The sequence below is a fragment of the Lycium ferocissimum genome, chromosome 5 (assembly GCF_029784015.1).
Source record: "Lycium ferocissimum isolate CSIRO_LF1 chromosome 5, AGI_CSIRO_Lferr_CH_V1, whole genome shotgun sequence".
NCBI lineage: Eukaryota > Viridiplantae > Streptophyta > Magnoliopsida > Solanales > Solanaceae > Lycium > Lycium ferocissimum.
Window position 1 is genome coordinate 23034700 of NC_081346.1, and position 9935 is coordinate 23044634.

Genomic DNA, 9935 nt, shown 5'->3' on the forward strand with positions numbered 1-9935 from the left:
ATATTGTAAAAGATAACGGGGTTTATTTTTAAATTTTTCTTATAGATAGGGGTATTTTGCCTTTTGAAAAAAATAGGTAAATTTTTTTAAAGCCCGGCTTTTTTTTAATTAAAAAATAATCTAAGTGATTTTTTAAAAGAAATCCAATAAGCGAAAAGGGTATATTTGCACCATTTTGTAACGGCAGGGATATATTTACACCACTTTTATAACAAGGGATATCTCTGCTCTAAATCGTAAAGTTAAGAAGTATATTTGCACTTTTACCCTTACTTAATAGTTGTATAACCTACATAGCGTTTGGTAGCCCACTCAGACTTTCTTGCACTGAGGGAGGCGGATGTACAGTACAACATTTGGATTCACGGACCCGGTAGTTTTTTCCAGACTTTATATATATTTGAAAAAAGATCAATAAATGCATATAAATAGTTGATTGTGAATCCGATTATTGTTATACATTATTAATTTGATATTTTGTAAGAACTCATAAATTTCAAATTTCAAATAATTTGCCTCAGCTCAACAAAGCTTTTCATTTGGTGAACAATCAGTTCCTTCCCAGAGACGTTCTACATTTTCCATAAAGCTGAGGATTTGATATACTATAACAATACAACCAGAAATCCATCTCTAACTAATGGGAAAATAAACATAACGTACAAAAGACCAAATACAGTGTCATTTTTCTCCTTTACTAACAAAAAATGTAGTGAATGTTATTTGACTAAATCCATACTAAAATCCCAGAGTTTGTTAGCCAAATCCACATCCCGAGCCACTGCTGTTGTTGTCATAAATTGTTGTCCCAAAATGTGTTAAAATATTACGAAATCACAGAAACTCTTGTAGCTTGAGGCGTGTCAAAAGACACTGTCCTTATGATAATTCACCTGGTGTAAGCAGTATCCCCCCATGATTCAACAAGCTCTTCTAGATAAACTAGAATATTTAAACTGACAAAGATTTCTTTTAATATATATATAAAACCCAGCACTAAAAGAAAAGAAGAAAAGTCTCTTATTTTGTATCTTTGTTTCACCTAAGCAAGATCATATATAGGCTAAAGAGTGAAGTTGAAAATCTCTGTAATGAACCCATAAAGGCTATCTGAATAGCCATATTCAATTGTCAAGATAACGTTAGCAATTTTAATTAAAATAATGTCCAATAAAGGCTAGTAAATGGCAATGTTAAATTGCCACAACGGTTTTGCAATGACAATTTTTTCATTATGAGAATCTGCCATTAAGGCTAATAAATCATAATCAAATCTTTGTATTAAAGCCAATAAAAAACGTCAATTTTCCATTATGAGGATCTGCCATTAAGGCTAATAAATCATAATCAAATCTTTTGTATTAAAGCCAATAAAAAAACGTCATAGAAGTAATCCTTTTATTTTTGAGATATTAAATAGAAAATAATATTTTTCTAACAATCCCCCATATATCTCAAAAATAATAAAATAAATAAAAATAAGAAGTTTTGTCAAGGTTAACATATACAGCATAATAACGTCGAATGCGGTATGATCATTAAGCTGCCGCACCAGATAAAATAAATGATTATAATAATTGGTGAAGTTTAGAACTTATGAACCAAGAATTCTTTTGTACCAGCGTCTTATTCTACTATCACATTATACTTGCATACCTTTGTCGTTATCGCTTTGGCGCTAAGAGGCCATGCGCGTGTCCTGGTATTCATGAGTGCTCTAGAAATCCGTCATACTTGCTAAAAGCGGCACCACCCACACTCATAGGTACCACCCATCAAGTGTACTAGATCAGAGCAATACACCACCTATAAAGGATATTGGTAATGATTAAGAGTTAATAACCAAATTTCTCACTTTGCCTTGCAGAACTCGCATCATATTCACACACCATAGGAAGAGATATACCTTATAAGTGCACAATTGATCAACTAATGACTTGTATTACCCATAATAACCTAATTCATGATCTCCAATCACATAGGTTGTTGGCTTGCATCATTGTTGATCTTCTCATTGATAAAAAAATCTCATTCCTCTCGATGTTTCGTATAGTCCTGTGAATTGACAAGTTCACCTCTGACTTTTTTGCATACTTTATTTATGCAAATATTTCATCTCACAACAGCTGGTTTATCACTTTGGGTCAAACAAAGATTTGTCTCAGATACATTAACGCTGCTTGACAACTATAATATATGGACGCGTTGATTTTATCTCAACCCGAATACTTGCTAAGGAGTTTCTTAGCCTTTATTATCAGCCAATACCAAATAACAAACTTTATTTATCAGCCAATACCAAAATAACAAACTGTATTTAGCTGATTTTATGTTTTACATCCTACGCAAGGATGACACATGATCACAAGTGAATTTTATCCAATCATTTGTACCTCTTTAGTAAAATAAGACAAATTCACAATATTTAGTATCAAAAGTATGATACCTTTCAAATATATATAAATATATATAATTTTTCTCCTTAAACTCGTGTAGCACATTCTAATTCAAACTTAAAAGCCGTCAATTATGGCAAACAGTTGCAAAGTTTAAAAACTACCAACCATCAAGCATTAATAACGATCCAACATTTATTTCACTGTTCATCACTATGATTTTATTAAGGCCATTCAAATTCTTTTAAAGCTATTTCAATAACATATAATATTTGTATTGAAATTTGTAATAAAGAATACTGCCCTAAAAATGTAACTTTCTCCATAACACTAAACCACATTTCACACCATCAAAATCAGTAGTACAAACCAGAAAAGGAAAACCGAGAATTCAACTAATTATCACATTGAAGCAATAAATTAACATTAATTAAGAAGGAACGGACTCAAATAATTGCAGATTGAATATCCTATAACGTTAAGACCCATGTGCCAATAATATAGCAATTGACTTTAGTGATTTTAATGGATGAAATGATTTAAAAATTTATTTGAAAACAGATAAACAATTTCTAAGTCATAACATATAATTCTCCAACATTTTGTCACTATTATATGAAAGCCATCCACTTGGTCAAATACAATTTCCAAAATCCTAAGTCAGTATAGTCTGAAATAAACTAATATAGTAAAAATCCAATCACATATTAAACCATAAAGATAGATAATAATGAAATTTCTTATTTATTCCATAAGTTTCCAATTCTAGCATGCCTTAAAACAAACAACTTATTTATTCCATAAGTTTCCAACTCTAGCATGCCTTAAAACAAACAACTTATTTACTAGCATTTTCACTCATAACTTGAGAAACATTGAGTGCGAATAAACCATGATTACAATACCCTTTGCCCACAAACACATTGTTCTTGGTTAACACAACCTTATCAGATTCAAATGACACTTTCACCCCTACTTTTCCTAATAATCCCACTGAAACCAAATTGGTTCGGATATTAGGAACATGCAGCACTTCAGTTAAGGCCAAAGTCTTTCCAGATGTGAGTTTGAGAAGAACTTTTCCTTTTCCAAGAACTTGAGCGAGTCCTTGAGTCACCAAGATACACCACTTCTTCTCCTTCATCGACTTGGGTGTAAGACACACAAATCGGCTTTATTGGCACAAATATGCCTAGTAGCACCCCGGAGTCTATCACCCGAGTACACACATATTAGCCACAATGTTCACTTGGGAAATGATCGCCATTAATAATATCATCCGCTTCAAACAGTATTTACTCTTGGCTTAGCAGTCATTATTCCCAACTCGTTTCTCACACCGAGTCGCATGATGGCCTCAGTTTGCCACACATAACAATTGCCTTTTTTCTTGAAAGTTTGATTCTTGGCTTTGAGATTGTAACCATGTTCTTTTTCATACCTGGTATTTTTGTTGCGAGACTTATTGTCTTCCACAAGATTGGCTTTTGTAGTGATTTCTTTTCCTTTGGCAAAAATTGATTGCTTCCGATTGGTATCTTCTATGATGATGTGTTTCACCAAATCATCAAGAGATAGTTGCTTTTGTTTGTGCTTCAAATTTTGTTTGTAATCACCCAAGATTATGCGGTTTTTCAATCAACATACCAAATGTAATGAACCGCGCTCCTAAAGAAAATAATTTCTCCGACTTAAGATCTTCAACTAGTTTGTGGAACTCATTGATTTGTATCTTCACGTCTTTGTCCTCGGTCATCTCCCATTTGTAGAAATTACCAATAACAAACTTTTGTTTGGTAGCATCTTCGAAAGATATCTAGTACGATTGAGTCCCAAATTTCCTTTGCTTCTTTATTAGAACAATACACATCGAACAACTCGTTAGAAGAGTACTTAGTATAGTGTGCTTACATACCTTGTTTGCATAAACCCATTGGTTTGTTCGCGGTAGAAGATTCATCGGAGTTTTGAATGCATAGTGCAAACGCCACACCATACATGTCAAGAAAAAAAATACGTTCTGCCCGTTTCTTAAAATTTTGTCCACCAAAAACATCCACCTTTGAAACATCTCGGGAAGTGTTTAGCAAAGTTGTGTGGAGACATAACGGAATAACGATGCAGAGGTGTTTGTGCAACGGAACACCATCAAGATACTTGCCGTAATGGTAGCCGATTGATCTTTTCCGTGATCCATGACAATAAAATAATTATCCTTAAGATTGTTGGAAATATTACGGAAATCACGAAACTCTTGTAGCTTGAGGCGTGTCGAAAGACATCCTTAAGGATAATTCACCTGGTGTAGGTGTATCCCCCATGATTCAACAAGCTCTTCTAGTATAAACTAGGAGCACAGAAACTGACAAAGATTTCTTTTAATATATATATAAAACCCAGCACTAAAAGAAAAGAAGAAAAGTCTCTTATTTTGTATCTTTGTTTCACCTAAGCAAGATCATATATAAAGCTAAAGAGTGAAGTTGAAAATCTCGTAATGAACCCATAAAGGCTATCTGAATAGCCATATTCAATTGTCAAGATAACGTTAGCAATTTTAATTAGAAATAATGTCCAATAAAAGGCTAGTAAATGGCAATGTTAAGTGCCAACGTGTCTGCTGGTAACAGACAATTTTTCATTATGAGAATACGCCATTAAGGCTAATAAATCATAATCAAATCTTTTGTATTAAAGCCAATAAAAAACGTCAATTTTCCATTATGAGGATCTGCCATTAAGGCTAATAAATCATAATCAAATCTTTTGTATTAAAGCCAATAAAAAAACGTCATAGAAGTAATCCTTTTATTTTTGAGATATTAAATAGAAAATAATATTTTTCTAACAAAATGTTCACCACTTATCCCCTTCAATTGTGGATGCAATGCCACATAGCAGGTGGTTGATGCTCCCTAGAGAAGATTAAAAATGAAAGTTAAACGCATCCTTCTCCATGTAAAATAGCTGGAAATTTTGCCAATTATGTTTCTAAATGAGACTGATGAATATTTATCCAACTGGTTCACGACAAGAGCGTTAATGTTATTTAAAAAAAAAAAAAAAAACAACTCATACTACGTAGGCAATTTTCCCAGCATGAGCTAAGCTACTTGCTCTGGAAGATGCCAAAAATTCTATAAATTTGCAAAGAAATTATGCATACTGCAAATTTAAATGCTTCGATGTGGAACATACCTATTTGAACATTTTTAAATATAAATTTTCCAAGTTTGCTTATAAGACCTGTACCATACAGAAAAGGAGCATAGTTTAAAAAATATATATATATATATATATATATATATATATATATATATATATATTAATCAGACAGCAGCTACTATATGTAGAAAAAGGAAGAAAATAGAATCTTATTATTACCATTAAAAATACCCATATGACGAAAAATATTGGTTGTGATTGTTCCAGGATGAAGTGAATTTGCCGTTATTTCCACTCCATCTTCCTGTTCGAAATAAAGATCACTCAAATTTTTAGAGTTCAATTGAATGGCATCGACCTCTTAGCCAAAGCTATGACTGGCATGGCTGCAGAAGTCAGAGAATGTAAATTAAACCAACGATTTCTCGATGTACAAAAAGAAATACACAAATATCTACTCCAAGAAATATGTTTATTTATCGCGAGGAATGAAGACATATCATAAGATTTATTTTCTGAAAAGCACCTTTAAGCGTCTTGTGAGCTCATATGCGTGCAATATGTTGGCCAGCTTTGATTGGCCGTATGCTCCAAAGCTTCTGTAGCTGCAGATAACATAACAAACAACGTAGACAATGAAAAACCAATTTTTATCATGTAAATGTAATCATGGTTATGCAGCTTGAAGTAAAAAAGCCTACTAATTACAATCAAGATAGCTTTTGGAAATTCAGGATCAAAAATTTAGTTAGATTACCTTTTGGAATCATTAATTTTGTCAAAGCGAATTCCCTCGCGATATGCAATTGTACAATAAGCCTCTGACGAAACATTCACAATCCTTCCCTCTTTCTTTGTTTCACGTGATGTCTCCTTCATCTTGTCCAACAACAAATTTGTCAAAAGAAAATGACCTGCAATCACAACAAGAAAAAGGAATAATTATGGTCCCAAGATAAAATAACAGCTAGCAAGTATGAATTTAATGTCCCCCTTGATATTAGTTTACCCGTAACTCTAGCGTAATCACATAAAAGTCGGTTGTTTTGCCTCACATCGCCCTTCCTGAACATCTAAGGAAGTTGCCTCGTGACAAATATATTGCGCAGAAATAAATTAATACACTTAATTTACGAACAGACGTACGTGTACCTAGATGATTTGTGGCAAATTGCAGCTCTATGTTGTCTTCGGAAAGTGTAAAGGGAATTCCCACCGGCGCTGCAGCATTATTACTAACGGAAAAACAGGAACCATTAGTAAGATTCTTGGAAAACTTGGGAAGAAAAGTGCAATTCTTCCAGTATTATACTGTCACTTACATTAGAATGTTCAATGAGAGATGTGATGGTACAAAGTCGACTGCAAATTTCCTTACTGATGCAAATGAACCAAGATCTAACTCCATTACATCAACTTTAGCAGCAGGGATTTCTTTTTACTATTGCTTCTTTAACATCTTTTCCAGCAGCCATATTCCTGACAGCCATGATAACATGAACTCTGCACAGAGTAAGAACACGGCTAGTTTCAGCACCAATACCACTCGATGCTCCTGCAAATGGATCCATGCATGTTTATTAGCAAAACAAATGTTGCTAATTTCTTGCCTCACTACTAAAAAGTCACTATTTTCCACTGAAAATTGTTCGGTGGCTATTCCCCCATAATAATGCAAAGTTAAAAATCTAAATAGTAGTGTTTTAACACGGAAAAATTAGTAGGCGTTTGGCCATAGATATCAAAAACAAATTCACTTTTTTTGGAATTTTTGAAGTTGGAGTTGTGTTTAGCCATAATTTTTGAAATTGTCGCTTTTGGTGAAATGTAGTTATAAAAAAGTGAAAAAAGTACAAAAAAAAAAAATTTGAAAAACAAGTTTTTTGTATTCCGAAATACAACTTCAAGTTATATTGAATATTTTGTAATTTCAAACGCCTAAAAGTGAAAAAAAGTAAAAAAAATTAAAAAAAAAAGTGAATAATTTTTACGCATCAAACGTACACTTAGAAAGTTTTCAGTGTTTCAGAGAGCCTGTCTCCCACCTGCGGAATGTACGTGGAAAAACTTTTGTTCTAGTAGTGCCTCTAAATACACGTATTTACGAGATGTAACCTCATATGTATCAAAGCAGACGAGTTTTTTTTTCATAACTACACGCATTTACTTACATTAGTATAACGTCAAATTATTACAATACGCTTCCAAACGAATAAAGGGATTATTTTTATACAAAAAAAAAAAAAAAAAAAGCGAAACGAAGAAAGGAGGAAATGGATCGACCAGTAACAATGGCAGTGAGACCAGAGCCGTCGATTCCATGGGTGACTTCTTCGGCCGTGGATGAATTTGAAAAACCAGATGCCCCTTTTCTCTTGAAAAGCCACATAGTTCTATTTACTTCTCGCCAGCTGTTTCTGAAATTTTCCTTGGACATTTAATTAAGGGGTTTGTTTATGTTTATATATACTATACTTACGATATTAGAAGACTCAGTGAGCCACATGGATCTACGTGTTAGTTATTGGAGGTTAAAATTCATTTTGAGGGCATTTAAGCCATTACATAAAGAAGTCATGTGTGTGGTCTTCAATGATGTGGTGATATTTTGCCTGGACCGGATCATTATTGCTCTATTTATATAAGCATAAAATAATAAATATTTACGGTAAGTTTTTTTATTTGTTTCATTCCAAGAAAAAATTTCATATAAGGTATGATTAAATTTTACTTCCACATTTGGTTATTGTACAAAATTAATAGAATATTAAAAAAAAATGTGTTAATTAATATTTAAAAGATTTTTATATCTTTTAATAAAATAAAAGTAAATTATGTTTAAAGTGTAGGAAATTATTACTAATAGTCTGGTGCAGCCAAACCTCTCTATAACAGCAATGTTGGGTCCGAAATTTTTTGGCCGTTATAGAGAATTATTGTTATACACCTATAACAACATTGACATTTAAATAATATTTTGCTGTTATAGGCAAAAAAGATGCATAAAATCTAATTTTTTATTTTTAATTGCTAAATTCTAAGCTTAATCGCACTTTATATAACGAAGGATAATCTCTTAATGATGACAATATATATATTCATATGATATTTTTTATCATAAATATTGTATTAAATGATCAAATATTTGGTCAAAATCTCTACACTTATTATTGGTAATCATAAATATTCTATTTTTATAAAGATAGTTAATTATTATATTACCAAAAAAAGAAGATAGCTGTTATATGGGGGTAATTTTACAAAGAGCGTACTATTATAAAGTTGGTTGTTGTTGTTATAGGTGAAATGTTGTTATAGAGAAGTAAAATATAACATAAAAAATCGGTTCCGAAAAAACGTGGTTGTTATAGAGAATTGCTATTATATGCGGATGTCGTTATAGGAAGTTCTGACTGTATATCTTATTAAGTAAGTTGTATTCATTTCTTATTAATAAGTTTCTAAAGATACATGTTTCGGAAATATTTATTCTCTATTTTAATCAAATGCGTGAATAAAGATATTCAAAGAAATATTATCTTCTTTATTAAATTTCATAAAATAAATACATAAAAGGCTTATTTATAATTGTAATTTATTTTTCATAGTTACATTTTAATATATACTAGTACAAATATGCCTCATAGGTGAAGGTTCATAATTCTCGTAGCATAGGAGGTATAAGTGTTTGATTTTAAAATATATAAAGGGTGTATCCGAAACCGAGTCATAATAAGTTCATGAAAAATTAAAGCTAAACATAGAGAAAACTAAAAGAAAAAAATGTGGATTTAGATTGAACCCGAAAAACACTATGACGTGTGTACATATATTCTTTAAAAAGGATTAAGATACAGTAGTTGTTTTGTACTTTTTTTTAAAAAAAAAAATTCTTCGTATTACATCCGGAGAGATAGCAATTAGGAAAAAGGAATTATACGCGATTAATGGGATTTGAACCCTTCATTAAAATCGTGGAAGGCAAGGAGCTCATTAAAGCTAGCGCTCAACCCATTAGTCCGAACGTAAAAATATAGGATTATAACAAATGCAATTTGAATTGTAATTGTGTTTATGTAATAAAACTTTCATAATTTTGTTATCAGACCGACTCATTTTTCGTATTGGCCCGGGCAAGCACGGGCTTCCCATTATCTTTTTGGGTAAATTACGTATATATACATACTAAGAAGAAATATTTACGAAACGTGACAATAGTTTTTTATTTACAAAACATAACATTACAAACCCTATAACAAACATAATTTTTTTAAGAAAAAAAATATTTTTTATTTTTATTTTTTTTGCTCAAAAATTTATGTATGAAAGTTGTATGAAATGTGTATATCTCGCTCAAGGCTTAAAAAGTTCGCT

At 31.8% G+C, this 9935-nt stretch overlaps 1 pseudogene; it reads right to left on the minus strand.

Moving 5' to 3' along the window:
* Nucleotides 1-5784: 5784 nt before the first annotated feature.
* LOC132056534 (short-chain dehydrogenase TIC 32, chloroplastic-like) lies at nucleotides 5785-8006 on the minus strand (annotated as a pseudogene).
* Nucleotides 8007-9935: the final 1929 nt, after the last annotated feature.